General features: G+C 47.4%; 2 long non-coding RNA genes across 3 annotated transcripts; one reads left to right on the top strand and one right to left on the bottom strand.

Annotated features, from left to right (window-relative positions):
* Positions 1-1,698: 1,698 nt before the first annotated feature.
* On the bottom strand, positions 1,699-10,734 carry LOC120599598 (uncharacterized). Of its 2 annotated transcripts, XR_005651934.1 has the most exons (4): positions 10,614-10,691; positions 9,631-9,759; positions 8,341-8,549; positions 1,699-4,635 (listed from the first exon to the last, which is right to left on the bottom strand). It is a non-coding gene; the product is annotated as an uncharacterized LOC120599598 (long non-coding RNA). The 2 variants fall into 2 exon arrangements; XR_005651935.1 differs by lacking the exon at positions 9,631-9,759 and having other exon boundaries at positions 10,614-10,734.
* LOC120599600 (uncharacterized) lies at positions 10,042-11,603 on the top strand. Its single transcript, XR_005651936.1, has 3 exons — positions 10,042-10,091; positions 10,649-10,871; positions 11,471-11,603. It is a non-coding gene; the product is annotated as an uncharacterized LOC120599600 (long non-coding RNA).
* Positions 11,604-18,835: the final 7,232 nt, after the last annotated feature.

The following is an 18,835-nucleotide window of genomic DNA, read 5'->3' as shown; positions in this document are numbered from 1 at the left end:
TCGAAAGGTACCCAGTTGAATCGTCTAGGGTTCACACATATTCCTCCCTGCCCCCACTGCACTGCAGCAGCCCTACCCTGTCTCATCAGACTAACCGATCTGAGTCGATCGCCCTTCTCCAGATGGTGACCTTCCCCACCCCCACCCCCATTCTTGGCCTCTAGTCCCTGGATATGAGGATTCCAAGGCCCCTAGGTAGCTATCATAGCAAACAAACCAGAAACTCTTTCTGTGATCGTTGGCACACATGGTCCTTTGGAGAGCAAGACATCTAATCCTACAGAACCCGGCCTTGAGGGGTGGGGATCACCAGTCCCCCCGGTGGTTCGCTGGGAGTAGCGGTAAGTGGGACCCCTTGGGCTTCTACTTGTTGTTTTTCAAACCCTTGTATTCTTCTTATTGGGGACACAGCCTCTTATAAAGGGCTTTGATTCAGTGCACTTTGATTGCCTCCTGTGGGGCGGACCCCGTCCTCACAGAACATTCCCTTCCAAGCAGCACTTTAGCTGAGCCTGCAGGAGAGCATTCCAACACTCTGGAATGTTGGCAGTGTCTGAGTGGGCTGTCTGTGATACAAACGGGTTCCTTACTCATAAGCCTGCTCCTGCACCTCTTTCACAGTAGAGCGGGTCCCCTGGTCTGACACATTATTATGTGGGCCCCCAGGCCAGTGGATCAGACACTCCCTGAACTCTCAGATGGTGGTTTTGGCTGAGACCCCACAGGCAAGACAGACAACCTCCACCAGGAACATCGGTCTGCTCCTGTGAGAACAAACCACTGGCCTTTCCACATGTGAGGGCCCCAGTGTGGTCAGTTTGCCAGTTGGTCCCCTCGTGAAATGGTGCCAATTTCAGGAGCTCAGTAATGGTCCGTGGTGCTTGCAGGTTGGTTTTGCAGCAACGGCAGCAGCTAAATCAGCCTTGGTAAGTGGAGTCCACGCCATTGCCCCCATGCCTGGCCTCCATCTCCGTTTTGCCAACACCAGGGTGGCCAGTGGTTGGTGTTAACTGTTGAGTCACTTCATTTACTTTGCCCTTTAGTGTCTTTTCCTTGTGGGATGGTCACTGCTGAGCATGAACACCTGATACAAAGACTTGAGCAGTTATTGAGTATTTCCTGTGTAAGTGCTGAGTTTTATATCTATTCATTCATTTAATGTGAGATAGGAACTCTCACCAACCCGATTTTACAACTGGGAAAACTGAGGCACAGAAAGTGTCAAACAATGTATTCAAGGCTACTCAGCTAGGGAGTAAAAGAGCCATGGTTCAAATGCAGGCATCTGGCTCCACGGCCAGGGCTCCGATTCAGCGGGTCACATGGCTTCTCTGAACACCCAGAGAGATCCGGGTCCTGTTCTCTTTCTCTCCCAGGAAGTGTCTCAGCCTGATGATGCTCAGTAAATGAAAACAGATACAGAGTAGGAGAAGGTCTCAGTCATCTGAGAGATGTCATCACTATATCCTCCCTTGTGTGGCCTCAGCCAGGCCCCAGTTACCCGGGGATGAGGATGCCTATGATCCAGCCTTATGGGGCAGAACCATTGCACTTGGGGGTACAGTGTCACCTTGTGAGATACATTTGTTGACCATCTACTATACACCAGTTTCTGTGCTGGGGAGTCACAAATGAACAAAAACAGATCCTTCTTTACCCTTCAGGATTCATAGTGGCAGAGGATACGGAAGGGTCAGGTTTGAAATGACGCCCCTGGTGGGTTTCATAGTGCAAAGTAAATAGAACCCATAAGGGCCTGTAACGGGAGTTCTGAACCAGCCAGGGGAGTCAGGGAGGGCTTCCCAGAGGAGGTGACGCTAGGAGCATCATCAAAAGCCTGCAAATGCACTCATATTGCTCAGAAACACATTGTGGAACGGAATGGAATGACAACTGGGTGTCTGGACAAAACAATGGTTAAGATCCCTAGAATTCTAAAACCCTGTGATTGTGACTCAACATTTTATAATTTTAAGATTCTATTCATTGACGATTCTAAGACAGGAATTTCAGATCCTGGGAGTCAAGGACTTTTGGGTTCTAAGGTGCTGAGATTCTCAGATTTGAGTCTTTGCTGCTGGAAAAATGCCAGTCAGAACATTCCATGGGCCGGAAGCTGGCTTTCTCCCTTCCTGGGCCCCCAGCCAGGCCCGGAACCCAGATACATATGCAGCTCTTTGTGGCTTAGAGAATGTAAATTTATTCTGCGGTTCCATCATAAGGCACTCACCTTATCTGCATGTTTCAGTCATCAGAATAAATATTAGGAGACAAGTCTGTGGAGATTTTCTGTGTGTACATGAGTTAAATCCTCCAGCCAGTGGTTAATCCAGGCAGAGATTTCTACAGAAACGCTTTTCTTATATTAATTACAAGGAAGGGCTGGTAAGCTGGCCTCTATTACTATCTGAGGAGAGCTCCTGTCTCCTGTGGAAGGGACTGAGAGGGGCCTTTGTATGCAGGGGTTTTGGCTGAGGCAGGAGGGGGCAAGAGGAAGAATGATCCCCAGCGGTTCTGGGCCATGTGTGTGTATGGATGCCCTTCTTTGGGAGCATCTGGGAATCTCTTTGTGAACCCATGGGTCTGGGTTCACAGGGGCTGGTGCTCTAGGAAACTTCCAGAGGGGTAAGAGGGGAGGGCAGCCCCCACCCCAGGTCAGACAATGTGCTGGGCACTGAGTGGGCTCCAAAGTCAGACAGAAAGGCTAATCTCAGCTCCCTGCTCACCTGCTCAGTCACGTGACCTCAAAGAAGCCACATCACCTCTTGAGATTCAGTATCTTCAAAGTGACCAATGGTTCTACCACCCCATCGGCCTGGTGGTTCTGAGAATTAGAGGGAACCACAGGTGCCAGGCACCCGATTCGCATCAATCCCAGTAAATCTCCCATAATGCCTGCAGGGGGCAGGCACCCCTGGAAGCACTTCACACAGGTTTGCTCTTCATCCAGCCCAGTGAGGAGGCGTTGTCATTATCCCCACTTCACAGATGAGGAAACTGAGACAAAAAGAGGTTAAGTAATTTGCCCAACATTAAATGGGTAGAAAAATGTCAGAGGCAGGATTTGTAATCAGGCAGTTGGCTCCCAAATCCATGAACTTAAACATTACATTTAAATTTTTCCAACACCTCTCCTAGCTGGATGCCCAAGAATGGGTCACGTTTCAGCGCTGGTACCCCAGGATCTGCCCCACCTTCAGCTGTGGCGGATGCTCGGGTTATAGCCAGGCAGCGGCGAAATGCGATTGATGTCTCCAGGCCTTTAATCATGCTGTGCCCTCTCCCTAAACACTTTTCCCCCTCCCTGCCTTGTCCATCAAGATTCACTGAGTTTGGCCCCTGTCCTAGGCTCACATTCCAGGAGGGAACACAAACACTGTGATATTGGTATTATTATCGCCATCTTAAAGGAACAAAAACTCTCATCCATTACTTTGTGGGAATGCAAAATGGTACAGCCACTTTTGAAAGACAGTTTGGCAATTTCTTACAAAACTAAACATACTCTTTCCATATGATCCAGCAGTCGTGCTTCTTAATGCTCACCTAAAGGAGGTGAAAATGTGTGTCCACACAAAACCCTGCACACGGGTATCTGTTCATAATCGCCAACATTTAGAAACAACCAAGATATCCTTCAGTAGGTGAATGGATAAATAAACTGTGATACATCTAAGCAATGAAATATTATTAAGCAGTAAAAAGAAATGAGCTATCAAGCCATAAAAAGACATGGAAGAAACTTAAATGCATAATATTAAGTGAAAGAAACTAATCTGAAAATGCTACATACAATATGATTCCCACTATATGACATTCTGGAAAGGGCAAAACTGTGGAGACAATAAACGGATGAGTGTTTGCTGGGTTGAGGAGGAGGCAGGTGAATTGGCTGAATACAGAGGATTTGTAGGGCAGTGAAAACACTTGGTATGATATTATAATGATGAATATATGTCATTACACATTCATCTAAACCTAGAGAATGTACAACACCAAGAGTGAACCCTAAGGTAAACTATGGACTTTAAATGATTATGATGTATTAATGTAGGTTCATCCTTTGCAAAAAATGTACCATTCTGGTGAGTAATATGTTGATAACTGGGGAGACTGTGCATGTGTGAGGGCAGGGAGTATATGGGAAATCTCTGTACCTCCCTCTCGATTTTATTGTAAACCTAAAACAGGTCTAAAAATTCATCTTTAAAAAAAAACAGGCAATAAATATAGAACCATATTAATACAATAACATGGCAGGCATCGCTTAAATTCTTTTACCTCTCCACTTTTAGAATTATGAACAGCTGCCCAGTTCTTTTTGATTAGCAAACCTGTACCAATTGATGGCCAAATGAAATTAATTGGCCACAGTGAAGAATGAGTTTGACCTAGGCCAATGTTCCACGGTTTGACCAAGATGAGATGAGAATGGGGAAAGTCTGTAAAGGAAATACCAGCCACATGGACACAGGGGGTCATCGTCCCTCAGCGGTTTTCATGGGGCCTCCATCCAGGCTGCGGTGCAGGCCACCATGCTTGCTCATCAGCGCCATGTCTCCAGCCTTCTGTTTTGCCAACTCCAATGCCATCTCCCAGCTCCAGCTGATGGGTAGGAAGTGTCTAGACCAGCACCTGGTGGGAAAAGATGCTTGAGCATTGACTGTTCTCATGACAGGCTATGACTATAGCAGGGTCCTTACACTGGGAGGTCCACAGTCAGGGAGAGAGCCAGTCACAGAGACAAAAAAAACAGAGGGATGTCAGGTCAGCACTCCCAAGCACCTCCTCATCCCACTCCCATTCACGCCCCAGAGCTGGTCAGGGCAGGATGCCCACACCCTACCCCTGACCCCCAGCCCTGCTCGTACAGATGAGGAAACTGAGGCTCTGAGGGTGGTGCAGCCAGAGGGCTGGAAGCATGAGGTCTGTGGTCCAACAGACCTGGGGGGGCACCACTTGCTTCCATAGGACCTGGGAGAGTGACTCAATCTCTCTACACCTATTTCCTTATATGTAAAATAGAGATGTTTTTCTTCATGCAGTTGTTGTGCCGAATTAAACTATATAAGTGTATATGAATGACTTGGCACATAGTATGTGGCTCAATAAAGTTAGTTAAAAGAATGATAACAATAATAAGTACTAATGTTAATTTAGTAAAATGACTTGGCCTAGCTTTAGATCTGTGGCCTGTTTGCAGGGTAAATCTGATGCCAGGCTGGTTTTGTCTGTTTTTTGCCCCTGCCATGACTGTCAGGGACCTCAGATCTTGGCTCTATGATCTCAAGACCATTTCATTTCATTTCTAAGTAAAACGATTGGTTTTACCGAATATATACATGGTCACGAGTTCGTGAGTCTTCATGTATTAGAAATCATTTCTTTCTGCCCCCTCGTACTCAAATTCCTTGCTGAGGGCTTCCCACATTCAAGTATGGGGGCTATGTTGCTTAAAGAAATTATGATGCGGCCTTTTTTAACTATTAATAAATGATTGATTTATCTTATTATGGAGTCGACACTTTCAACATGTAAAATCATTAGTTTGTAAAACCTCACAATTAATAATGCTATTTTCTACCATTTACGTATTTGCACTGACCAGGCTCAGAATGGCTCTTATGAGAGGTACGTAGTGGAGAGCAGAGAAGACAGGTTCCTGTTTTCGGTTGTTTATATCTTCATGGGGCTGGGGGATGGGCAATGGGGATAGAGATAAAAATAGAGGGTCATGTGCAAAGGCCCAGAGGTAAGAAGGGGCATGACACAGAAGAGGAGCTGAAGGGGTGACTGACGGACACGTCAAGGCCACATCTGATGTGGCCTGGAAGCCCCGTCAGGGTCCTGTTCTTTATCCCAAATAGCGGGCAGCCCAAAGACTAGTATACCTCGATCTCAGAGTGAGGGGCAATTCTCGTGGAAAACAAGGGGAGGCAGTCCAGAGCTCTCAGCATTGACATGGCCACTCAACTCGCCACTAAACCCAGACCCCAAAGCCAAGGTCACTGGCCCACATCATCTCCCACCCAGACAAGGGCTCCAAACACAACGGTGAGAGTCACTCTCCTAATGCCACTAGCACCTACTCAATGTCAGATATGAGTGAGAAACCCTCTTAATGAAATAATAAAAAAAAAGACAATTGACAAGCCAGGATGTGGGGGAATGTGGTATCCCTGCCGGTGTTGGAATGTCCCTCAGCGGTTTCACTATCTTGTCTGGACAGAGTGGGGGGTCCAACTTCACTGTGCCTCTGCAGGATGATTTATGACTCTAAAGGCAGAGGAAAAGAGCAGACACATACCTGCACCTCCTAACACTGTGCACAGACTCTCAGAAAAGCCCAGCCAGTCCATGAAGTTCGTTGCTAAATTACACCGATTTTAAATGCATCGCCCAAACTGAGGTCGCTCATTTGAGAGATGTTAACAGTTGATAACTTTATACCAACAGATTACATTGACCTTTTTTTCATTTTATCGAGAGCCTGTGACAATCTCACCCCAGGCAGCGGTGACATCGGGTTAAAGCCTGTCCCTCAGGCCCAATCAGGCCTGGGGAGACCCTCATTTACTGGCCCCTCCAGAGCTAAAGGAGTCCCTGAGTGAGAACTCTACTCCATAGACTTAATTTTATCACCCTCCACCCAAGTCCATGCCTCCTGTCCAGCCCACCCCTCCCTTATCTGTTCCAGGCTTGGAATTCTGGACCAACCAGTCCCAGGCTGGGGATTCATCTGGCGGCTAAGGCAGAAATGAGAGAGCATCTGTTGTGGATCAGGAGAGTGAGTCCTGGTCCCTGTTCTGTCACTGAACCTCTACATGACCTTGAACAGGTTATAGCCCCACTCTGGGCCTTAGTTTCCCAACTGAGGGTGTTGAACAAGATGATCTCCCTAGCTCCTCTCCACTCCAGTGGTCCAAGAATCTATGATTCTGTGTGGGAAGGTCCTTGCTTAGGTATCTGGAAACAAATGACAGTGTCTATTGATAATGGTCTCTATTTGGAAGGTGAGAAAGGAGAAAACAATGTTAGCCTAATTGTGAACCATAATCAAAAACAAAAAGACAACCACACGCTGGCCACCACTGACCTGACAGAGGAATATTTTTGTTCTCACAGCGACTGAATTGCACTAAGCCAAGATGGTGTGCCAAGATGATAAGAACTCAGTCCCAACTCTAATATGTTGGGTTCAAAATTAACTGAGCCAATGAAAAGGAACGAAGCCCTTGATGTAAGAACCTGGAGGAAGATGGGTCAGGGAGGAGGGAGGCCTGGCTTTTGATGACAGGACAAGGGTGGAAGGAATGGGGGTGAGCATATAAATAACAACAATATTAGTAACAGCTAATAGGTATCATGTGCCAGCCTCCTTGTCAGGGGTCTTCGTGAAGCAGCTAGCCCAGGGCCCAGCACACAATAGGTATCCATGCTGGGTAGACTGATTAATCCAGTAACCGCCAGTGAGGCCTATTTTTGATGACGCTGAAAGGGTACCTCCTCGCATAGCTGCCGCATGCAGCCCAGCTCTCAGGGAACTTCTAAGAATGATGAGATTAGAGGAGAAAGTGGACAAGCCTCCCCACGTCCCCAGTCACAGCAGCATTCACAAACGCCTGCCCGCTGCGCGTGCGAGGCTGCCCCTTCACACTGCCAAGGTCAGACTGTGTCTTCACATCTCGAACATGGCCATAACACAAGCATCTCTGAAAGGCTTAGAAGAAATCCCGCCTGTGCATCCCTGCCCATTCAGGCACCTCTCAGGCCCTGGCTCTGATAACTGCTCTGTTGCCATCAAGGCCCAGCTGTTTTCATGGGGACTTTAAATAACTCCCTCTGCTGCCAAGAAATTTACATCCTGCGGAGACATGTGCAGCCGCAAACAGACATCGAGAGAAGTTCAAGGCCCGGAGGCTGTTGGAAAACGACCACGAAGTGCCCTCCCTGTTTTTCTGTCCTCCAGCATGTCAGCTTCTAATGACTCAGCAGATATCACCACAGAGCAATGGGTCATGGGCAGGACTCTGGGCACCAAGAGAAAGATCCTGTGTTTGAGGGGGTCTTAGTCAGATGGGGGAGACAGACACACCAGCAACACGCATCATCCCACTTGCAAAGAACCAGACTAGAGGTCACAACAGTGGCTGGCATTCCATGAGCACCTCCCGTATACAACTCTGCTCATTTAGTGCCTACTCTGTGCTGGGCCCAAAGCCAGGTGATTCGCAGAGCTTGTCGCTAACTCTCACAACCACAGTCCCTGCTATAAGGTCAGTTAATCATTCCCATTTTAGAGATGAGGACTCTTAGACTCAGAGAAGTTGAGGAGCTCACTCGGGTCGCACAGCCAGAGAGTAGAGTTGAGTGTGTGGACAGCCAGCATCATTGCGGCTGGGGTGGACCCAAAGCAGTTCTGGTCGGTGGATCTGGTGGTCAGAGCCTGGAGCGGGTGCTGGACTGCAGGTGCATTGTCTCCTTCTGATTGTGGAGGTTCCTCAAGGTCCCTCTCATGAGCCCAGCTGAGTTTGGTTGTCCCAGCATAGCTGCCAAGCAAGAGGCAAGAAACAAATTTACTTCGTGTATTGTCCTCCTTACCCCTATCCCCACCTCATCTTTCCCCACTCTTTATCTACATGGTTTAGCTATAGGGCTGAGACCACACTTGGCGCCAGGGGTGAGCATGTGACTCAGGGTTAACCAATCAGTAATTTCTTCCCCTGGCCATTGTGACTCAAGTTGGTCCTATCAGAATTAGATCATGGTTGTTTTTTCTTTCTTTTTTTTTTTCTGAAAAATTTAAGAGTACCTAAGTTGATCAGTATGAACCAGAATTGCTGGCAGTATCTTGAGAACAGCCTGCCTGATATATTGAGAGACAGACAGACAGACAGACACAGAGAGAGACAGAGACAGAGAGACCACACATGTGCCCTGATCACACTGACTCTGAGCCCCAAGAAGGTGGCCAGCACCTCCTGCCTTGCTCCCCGATGTATTCCCAGCTCTGAAATGCTGCCCAGAGCAGAGTGGTTGCAGTTTGTTGGAGCCCCCTTGAGTCAAGACAGGCCTGGAGCTGGCAACACCCGCCTCACCCCACTTCCCTGAGCAAATATGTTGTCTTTTCTACCTAAACCAATCTGAGTTGAATTCAATCATAGCTCAACAAGCCCTAATCCTGCACTGTAGCTCCCCATCCCCACACATCTGGAGGAACACAGTGTCCAGCATGTGCTAAGTGCTAAGTAATATTTACATAGTCAACAAAGAAGTGAATGAACTTGACCATTTCTCCTTCCTTTGTCTTTCACTCTCTCCACTTCCCTGAGAGCTACACCCATCCTTTCAAGCTGCAGAGGGCCTAGTTGAACCATCAATCACGGGTATATAAAGGAAGCCTGATGAACAACAAGCTGCCTTCCCCCACAGCAGCAGTAGTGTCTGCTCACTATGCCCTTGGAGGATGGCTGGGCTCAAAGAAGTGGTCAGTGTTCCTGTGTAGGAGCAGTAACCCCAGGACATATTAGAAATGGGCTCAGAATGGCCAGACTGGGACCAGGACCCTGCTCTCCTGGCCAGTGGATGCTGGAAGAGAAGGATAATAAAAGTAACTCTGCACACATTCACATGGACAAGTCCACATGGACTAATGAGCCAGTTGAAGGAGGCTGAAATCCTGTCATGTGACCTTGGGCAAACCACATCCTTTCCCCAGGTCTGAGGTTTTTCATCTGCAAAATGGCCCAGCTAACAGGGCTGTTGTGAGAAGTAAACAGGGTAAGGATTGGGCTCAATGACTGATACGTAGCAAGTGCACAGTAAATAGCCATGCATTATTAGCCCAACTTTGCTCTGCCCCTGCATCGTGGGCTTGCAGGAGAAGGTTGACAGAAAGCTGTCTAGAGTTTCAGGAGGAGCAGAGACCCAGGGTCCCCACATTCTACCATTCTAACATTTGTCACTCATGTGGGCCCCAGGATGCCCAGAAAGGCTGGGCACTCTGCAGAGCACACCGAAGTGGGGCTGGGTCCACAGTGACAGGATGATGTCCCTGACATTCCCACTGGACACTGTGCTCTAACCATAAGGTATGTGCTTTAACAATACCTTGATTTCCATCACCATAGTACACATGCATGAATAGATGCATAAGTAAACGAAGGAAGGAACAAATGAATTTAAATACCTCGTTTTACATGGAGAAGATGGAGTCCCAGAGAAATCAAGTGAGTTGCCCAAGATCACACAGCTCAGGATGACAGAGCAGGTCCCAACCTTAACCTTCTGTCTCTGAGGTCCATGCTTCGTTCCCCCCGCCCCACCCTGCCCTGCAGAGTATGGGGAAGGAGTAAGAAGAGGGAGACCAGTGTGAGCTGGAGGCATAGGGAGGAGGACAAATTGGAGAACATGCAGGGAAGAGGAGAAGCCCGCAGTTTGTTGCTCCCTGATTTTCAGGCCTCTGGGTCTGGAATTCTCCATGAGCAGGTTCGAGGTCTTCCGTGAGCAAGTGCCCCAGGAACCTCTCTACCTCAGAGCAGGTAGAGTTGCTTCCTGGTGGGTTAGAGGCAGCTCCCAAGAAGGGAGTGGTAGGCAGGGCAGAGCAGGGGCACCTGAGAATGTTCTGTCCTTTTGGTTTCTGTCCCAGGTGCTCTTGATTGGGAGTGAGGATGGCTGTGTCTTTGCCCATCTGTTGTAAGGGGACAATGGTCTCACAAGCACTCTGATGGGGCCATTAGACCATATTGCATAAACCAGTTGGCCCCACCAGACACAATTCCTGCAAACTGTCTCATCAGCCCGAGAACTGCATAGCCCTCCAGCCCTGGGATTGCCCTGCAAATTCCCTGTGCAAACAGCAGCCTGCAAAGGTAAGAATCCCCCATTATGTCCACAACCAGGAAATTAGCTCATTTTCCTTCTGTTCTCTTCTGATGCCATGTTGACAGCCCATTTCCCCGTAATGAGCCTGCAGAAGCAAAGCAACACCACGCGCGGCATGAAAACACACATCAGCTCAGTGGCTCTGTGGAGCCTACTCCATGGGCTGGTGAGCTGGGGCAGCCGGGGCTATATGGGGAGCCAGACACCCGACTGCGTGGGAGATGCGTCCATTCTCTGCACTGGCTGCTTTCCAGAAGGGCTTGGAAGCTGAGTCAGTGATTCAGCCTCTAAATCTCAAGTCCCATTTACCTCCTGCGGGCCTTTCTTTGACAAACAGTTACTGATGCAACTTAGCTGAGGACTCTAAGGGGACACCTGGCTATGGGGAGACAGATTCTTGCTTCCCCGGTCTGCTTGTCTTGGAAAGATAAGTATGCTAATAGAGGGAGGCCCTAGGGACAGCAATCTTTGCATTATCAATGCAGATTCCCTTTCTGCCCCCGCCCCGAGGTCCCCATGAGAGAGCTAGACTCTGGAGGGTAGGCGAGGTCACATCTTCATCTTCTGGGCTCTCCCCTCCACGCAGGAGGTCTGGGATGCTTCCCTGGACCAGAACCTTGCGGAACTCACAGCAGAAGCTGAGGAACACTGGACGGCAGGAAGAAGGAGGTGGAGAAACTAAAGGGTCCTGCTTCAGAGGCACCGATAGAACTGGAGGCAGAGAAGACACTTGGGAGTGAGGAAATCAGAAAAGATTCAACGTTAAAAGTGGTCACACGGTGACCTGTGACATTTTGCTTAATCAGAAAGAAATTGCTCTGCGCCTCGGGTAGACTGGGAGGTTTCTGGAGCAGAACATTCTTTACATTTCTCACATTTCGTTTGTGCTGAGCTGGATGCATCCCAGGTTCCAGGACCCAGAGAGAAACCCCAGCGCCTGGGCCTGGGAGAGAGCAGAGGCTCCGACCTGGGGTCTGAGCGCCACCCTCTCCTCACCAGCCTTGTGAATGCCCACGAGTTCCCGTCTAGTGAAGAATCTTCCTGTGTCCCAGGCCTGGGGGGATCAGGGTGATGGACACAAGGCCAAGAACACAGGGCCGAGGACAGAGGGCCTGTGCGCTGTCAGAGCTCAGGAAACTTATGTGGGTTGAAGAACAACTGCAGAGATGGCCAGAATCTGAGGTCTCGGAGTCACTGACTCACCTCCTCTCCCTCACTCCTCACCCCTGCCTGAGGGTTGGAGCTGCTCCACCGAGCACATTGTCCAAGGACTCAGAGCTAGCCTAGAGGCCCACATCAGATGCTGGCCCACCCTCTTCCCATGACCTCAGATTGCATTTCTAGGTCCCTTCTGCAGCCATTGGGGTCATATTCCTATGGGACTGCGAGGTGTTCCTGGCCATGTCACAGGACCTAAGTGCTAAGCCCAACCAGGCCTTCAAGCTCTTCTTCCTCCAGGCCCTAACCCATCCCTGCTCCCTGAGGGCAGATTGATCCTAGCGGGCCCCTTCAGGGCCGGGTGACCTGACTTCACGTCTTTCATACCCCATTACACCTTTCTGGGGCTGCAGTCCACCCTGACCCCCAAGGTTGTTGTGAGGGTGCAGTGAAGTCATTTGCATAAAGCTGGGGCATTTGGCCAGCATGGTGTGGATGCACCTGCTGTTCTTTCTGCGTAAAGTTCTTCCCACCCTGCAGCTCCCTCCTCCTCGGGCACATCTCAACCCCTCCCCAAGATTCCCCCACCCACAGCCTCCCCAAATCTGGCATTTGTTTCTCATTATCATTTTTTCATTTGCAGCACTTTTCAAATCATGTAAATTTTTGTGATTGTTGTTCATTTACTCGTTTATTTGGCTGTTTCTCCAACTGTGCCCAAGCACTCCCTGAGGGCGGGGTCCTATGGATCTCATTCATGTCTGTGTCGTGCTCAGCACAGAGCCTGGCACCCAGAGGATCTTGATATGCACCTGCTGGATGAAGGGCTGGATGAGGAGAGGGACTGGGTTGTATCACTCAGGACAGGTGAGGTGCTGTAACAAATAGCCCCACATCTCAGTGGCTTCACCCAAGAGGAGCCAGTTTCTCTCCCACATGTTGCTGGTCCAGGGATCTCCCCCAGCAAGGCACCTTCTCTGAGCAGTGATACAGGAATTCAGCAACTTCCGTCTGTGATGATGTCATCTACACACATGGCCTCCAGAGTCACCAGGGAAGGGGACTGAGTGATGGTAAGGTCACTAGGTCATCAACTATCTCAGCCCAGAGGGGCCCATATCATTCCCACCCACATTCCATTAGCCAGAAGTGCCACCTGCCTCCACCTGAATGCCCAGGGAGCTGAAAAATGTGGCTGGGCAGGCAACCCCACCACCAACCCTGCTCTGTGGGAGTGTGAACGGCAGCTGTCAGCCATCTCTGCCCCTCTTCTCTGGAACCCCTAGGCCCAAGTCCTACCTTGGCCTCTGGCTGACATGCTTGGGTCAGGATGTGGGGAGAGGGAGACCACAACCCAGGAAAGGGCTCCCAGTGCTGCTCCCCACACTTGGCTGAGGAGGGAGAAGTTCTGGGCTGTTTCGAGCTGATTGTGTTCGGAACTTTCTGTGTCTGCCAAGTTGCTAATTCCGGTGCCATCTGCCTGTGTTTCCAGCCCCGAAGCCCCGGGATAAACAGTTTTCTTCTGCAATTCTTAGAGAAAGTTTTGGCAGGGGGCGGAGAGAGAGATTGGAGGGAGGCCTCAGAACATCTCGTCCTCTGAGGAGGAGGCACTGCCCTGCAGAGGGATGTTGGAAGGACTGGAGTTCAGTTTGCATGGAGCTCTGAGCCTCATAAGAACCACCTAAGGTTGCTGTGTTTGCCCCATTTTACAGATGAGAGACAAGAGGCCCAAACGAATCAAATATACTGAAGGTCAAATGTCTGTTAGAGCTGCACAGAGCTGGGGGCTGCTCATTTTCCATCGTGCCCCTTCATGTGTCCGTCCCTCTTGCTGGGAGCACCCTGCGCCTCACCCCAGAATTCTGGGATCAGAAAAAACTCAAAATTAAAAAGGAGGTTCAGAGCTGTAGCAGGTTTTGCTGGCAGAGCCACACAGCGAGGGGTGGCTGGGACAGTGTCAGAAGGCACAGACTTTTGAGGGGCGGGACTGGGAATGAATCCCCAGCTTCACCCAGACCTGGCTCTGCAACTCTATGGGACCCGAACCCTCTCTGTGAAACAGCAATAAAACCTCTCCCTTCTCCACAACCATGGAATGACTAAGTGATGTGTGGCAACAGACGTTTGTTCCCCTTCCACTCAGGGGTTTTAACCATCACCTCCAAGAACACTGAGCCTGTGCCCTCAATCCCATCACACAAAGTTTCCCAGAAAATCCCTTTACTTCCCCAAGGCTGGGTGTAAAGGTCACTGTGATTTGGGTCAAAATTAGTAACCAGGATAGATCAGGTTTGTAATCTGCATTCCAGGTCTCGGCTGCCTCGTTTCTGGAGTAAAATTGGCTTGAGACAGAATGCTAGCTCTGTCACCTACCTACCATGTGACATTACACTAGTCATTTCACTATGCATAAGTGTCCTTGTTCATAAAATGGGGATCATAATGGAAACTCCCTCATATTTTATTTAAAAATAAAAAGCGAAAACCAGAAAGTATAAAAGTTCTTAGTACTAAGTCAGAGACAAAATATTAACACTAGTTAGGAATTATTTTTAACAGACTGATTGAGGTATACTTGGCATATGATAAACGGCATGTTTAAGTGTACAATTTGATAGGTTTTGTCATGTGTGTACATCTGTGAAACCATCGCCACGATCAAAATGGTGAACACATTCATCACCCCGAACATTTCCTTGTGCCCCTTTGTAACGCTGACCTGCCGCCCATGCCCACTCCACTCTGTCCTGTGGCAAACCCCCATCTGCTTTTAATCACTATAGATTGGTTGGCCTTTTCTGGAATTTGATATAAATGGAACCATACCTTAAGTAATCTTTTTTGTCTGGTTTCTTTTACTCAGCATAATTATTTTGAGATTTATCCATCTTGTCGCATGTCTCAATAGTTCATTATTTATGAGCAGTTTTCCCTTGCACGGATAGAGTGTGTTTATCTATTGATGATACTGTTGATAAATATTTAGGTTGTCTCCAATTTGAAACCATTACAAACAAAACTGCTCTGAACATTTGGGTGAAATTTCTCTCTCATTTGTGTTTTACCAGCACCTCACGAATTTTTATATGTTATGTTTCTATTTTTATTCAGTTCAAGATACTTCATAATTTTCCTTTGGATTTCTTCTTTGTACCATAAGTTATTTAGAAGTATGTTATTTAAGTTTCCAAATATTTGAGTATTTTACAGATATCTTGCTATTGTTGAATTCTAAATTAATTCTTTTTTGGTCAGCAGAACAAGCATTGTATGACTTGACTCATTTAAATATTTTTGAGATTTGTTTTATGTAACCTAGAATTTCATCTATCCTGGTAAATATTCTCTGTGCCTTGGAAAAGATCGTGTATTCTGCTGTTGCCTGGTAGAATGTTCTATAAATGCCAATTAGGTTAAGTTTGTTGAAGTTGTTGTTCAAGTCTGTACCCTTACTAATTTCTGGCAATTTGTTCTCTCAGTTATTGAGAGATATTATAATCTCTATGCAATCGTGACTTGTTTATTTCTCGTTGAAAAAATATATGAAAGTTTCATACCTTTTCCTTGATGTATTTTGAACCTGTTATTAGGTTTATAAACATTAATGATTGATATATCTTCTTAATGAATTGACAGCTTTATTATTATGAAACGACCCTCTTAATTTCTGATAATATTGTTTGCATCGATGTCTCCTTCGTCTGTTATTGACAGCACCACTCCAGCTTTTTTTGATAGTGTTCCATGATATAAATTTTTCCATCCCTTACTTACAACCAGTCTTTGTATTTAAAACAGGTTTCTGGTAGGCAGCTGGGTCTTGCTTTTGTATTCAATATGAAAATCTCTGCCCTTTAATTGGATATATTTAATGTGATTACTGATACGATTGGTTTTAAATTTACCATCTTGCTATTTATTTTCTGTTTCTTTCTATTTCTTCCAACCGTTCTTTGTTCCCTTTCCTTCTTTATCTGCCTCCTTTCCTTTTGGAAACTTTAATCAAGTAATTTTTATGATTCCATATCTTCCATGACTCTACTTAGCATTTCCAGTCTTTCGCCTATATTTCTGAATATATGAAATAATGTCATAATAATTGGTTTTATGGTTCTTATTTACTAATTATATCATTTGTGTCAGTTCTAAGTCAGTTTTGATTGATTTTTATACTCACTATAAGTCATATTTTCCTGCTTCTTTGTTTGCTTGGAAATTTTTTATTGAATGCTAGTCATCGTGTGTTTTGTCTTTTGGGGTACTTGGTATTTCTGTATCCTTATAAATACTTGTACACTTATTTCTGGAACACAATTAAGTAACATGGACACATGTGTTTCAAGTCTTGCTTTTAAGCTTTGTTAAACATGAACAGAGTAGCATTTTGGCTAAGGCCAGTTTTCTGAATACTTTAGTCCAGCAGTCCCCAACCTTTTTGGCACCGAGGACCGGTGCTCCTATGAGAATCTAATGCTTGATGATCTGAGGTGGAGCTGAGGCGGTGATACTAGCGCTGGGGAGCGGCTGCAAATACAGATGAAGCTTCGCTTGCTGGCCTAATGCTCATCTCTTGCTGTGCGACCCGGTTCCTAACAGGCCACAGACTGGTACCGGTCCATGGCCTGGTGGCTGAGGACCCCTGCTCCAGCCAACGCCCCATGACTGATCTGGTTTTCCACTCTGGTGGAAGTAGGAACTGCTTGAGTTTCAGGATTGTTCCTTCAAATCTCTTCGGCTGTGTTCCTGGCCTCAGATAGTTTCCTCACACACAAGCCTGGAGTGGACCCTCTGCAAATTTCTGGTGTCGTCTCTGCACAATTCTCTCATCTTTAGTACTTTGCTCAGCAAACTCAAGTTGCCTCGTCTCCTCCATATTCCAGCTCAGTCTCCTCAACTCAGGAAGACGATCCAGTTCTACCTGGGTTTGTTTCTCTTCTCTGACTCCTGGTCTCTCCAAGTACATAAGCGGTACGTTTGGGAAATTTTTAGGCTATTTTCCATCTCTCTGGGATCACTAGCCTTTGTTGCTTGGTAGCTAATGTCTTGGAAAGTGTTGTTTTGTACATTTTGTCTGTTTTTTAGTTGTTTTAGGCAAGCAAGTAAGTGTAGCCCCTGCTGTTCCATCTTGGCTGGAAGCAGAATTCTTGCTAACATTTATTGAACACTCCTATATGCCAGGTCCTGTTCATAGCAACTACTCATCTACTCATATTAACTCATTTTATCCTCACAGCAACCTGTGATACCGGGTCTATAATTGTCCCCATTTGCAGATGAGGAAACTGAGGGCAGGAGATGGAATTACTTCCCCAAGTCCATACAGCTGGTAAATGGTACATCTAAGATTCCTACCTGGCCAGGCTGCCCCAAGGCCTGTCCTCTCCACCCCACTCAGCACTTCCTGACACGAGTGTCCCAGTGGGTTCCACTTATCCAGGGGGCCGATGGCTGATCGTTCTCACACAAGATGCAGCATTCTTTCTGGGAAAATGCTGTCCTGTTTCCAGGTGGGCTCTGACAACGGAAAGTACAGCTGTGCTCTGTGATGTGCATCCTCTCGCAGTAGGCACTCAGAAAAATAGCTATCACTGTTGTTGTTGTTGCTGTTGTCATTCTTTATATTATTATTATCACCAGAGCCACCATTCAACCTGGTGCCTCAGGATGTGTATACACACCAGCCATTCAGGAAAGTGCACATCATTTAAGAGCACGTAGATGTCAGCTGCCAATCCCCACTGAGACTCCTGTTCTAGAGACTCCACCAGGACACTTCTGACTCTCCCAGGCCCCATGTACTCATAAACCCAGATTAGGAATGCGTCCTTCCAACCTGCTCCGGACCTCCAAGGAGTGAGGCTATAATCTGTCTGCTGTTTTCCCCTAGGGGTTTCAGGAAGAAGAAAGACCCATGGGAAACATTTGTTACATAGACTTTGGGGTCAGAGACATATAAGATCAAACACTAAGTCCTGATCTCTCTGACACTGAGCTTCAGTTTCTTCATTTATGAACGGGGAATTGTTATAGCTGTCTTAGAGGCTATGGAGAGGGTTATACCAGATCATGGATTAGGAAGAACCTAGCACAGTGCCTTGAACAGTTTGCTCTGGTCAGAACTGCTACAGTGATCACCTATTAGCCTGATGACCTCGGATAAGTTGTCTTACTTCTCTGAACCTTGATTTCCTGATCTGTAAAATGGGGGGGAAGTACAATTTTCCTCATTGTTGAATTGTAAGAATAAAATAATCACATCCCTCTGATTCCTACATCACTCACCTCCACCCCTTTTGTTTCACTGACCCCAAAACCCACTTTCTTAGTGCCACCCATCCTTGGGAATCCTCATGCTCTGAGGCTGGTGGGGTGGAGCAAAGACTAAGGGTTTCTATGCCCCTGTCCCAGAGCAGACTAGGCGGCCCCCATAACTGGATCCGGCTCAGTGCTTTACTAACTCCTCATAAAGCCAAACAGCCTATCGTAGAAACACTGGTGTCACCTCTAATTTCTCTGATGCTTCATTTACACACAGACATTACCCAAAGGCCCCAGGCATTTAGAGAAACAACTTAACAATATGGCTCCTGCCTTGCATGCATGTGGAATGATGCTCTCCCTGGAGCCTGTGTGTGCTACACATGTTTATTTGAAAAGAAGATGAGTCTCAGCTGTATAAGACAGAGGACACTCTGCTCCAAGAGAATATCTAGATAGGCCTGAGTGGACTGGGGAGTCGGAAGCAGGTATTCTATGAGACCTACAGGCTGGCCTGGCAACACCAGACATCAAA

The sequence above is a fragment of the Pteropus medius genome, unplaced genomic scaffold, assembly GCF_902729225.1.
Source record: "Pteropus medius unplaced genomic scaffold, Ma_sr-lr_union100, whole genome shotgun sequence".
Lineage (NCBI taxonomy): Eukaryota > Metazoa > Chordata > Mammalia > Chiroptera > Pteropodidae > Pteropus > Pteropus medius.
This window is presented reverse-complemented; position numbering and strand designations above follow the sequence as displayed.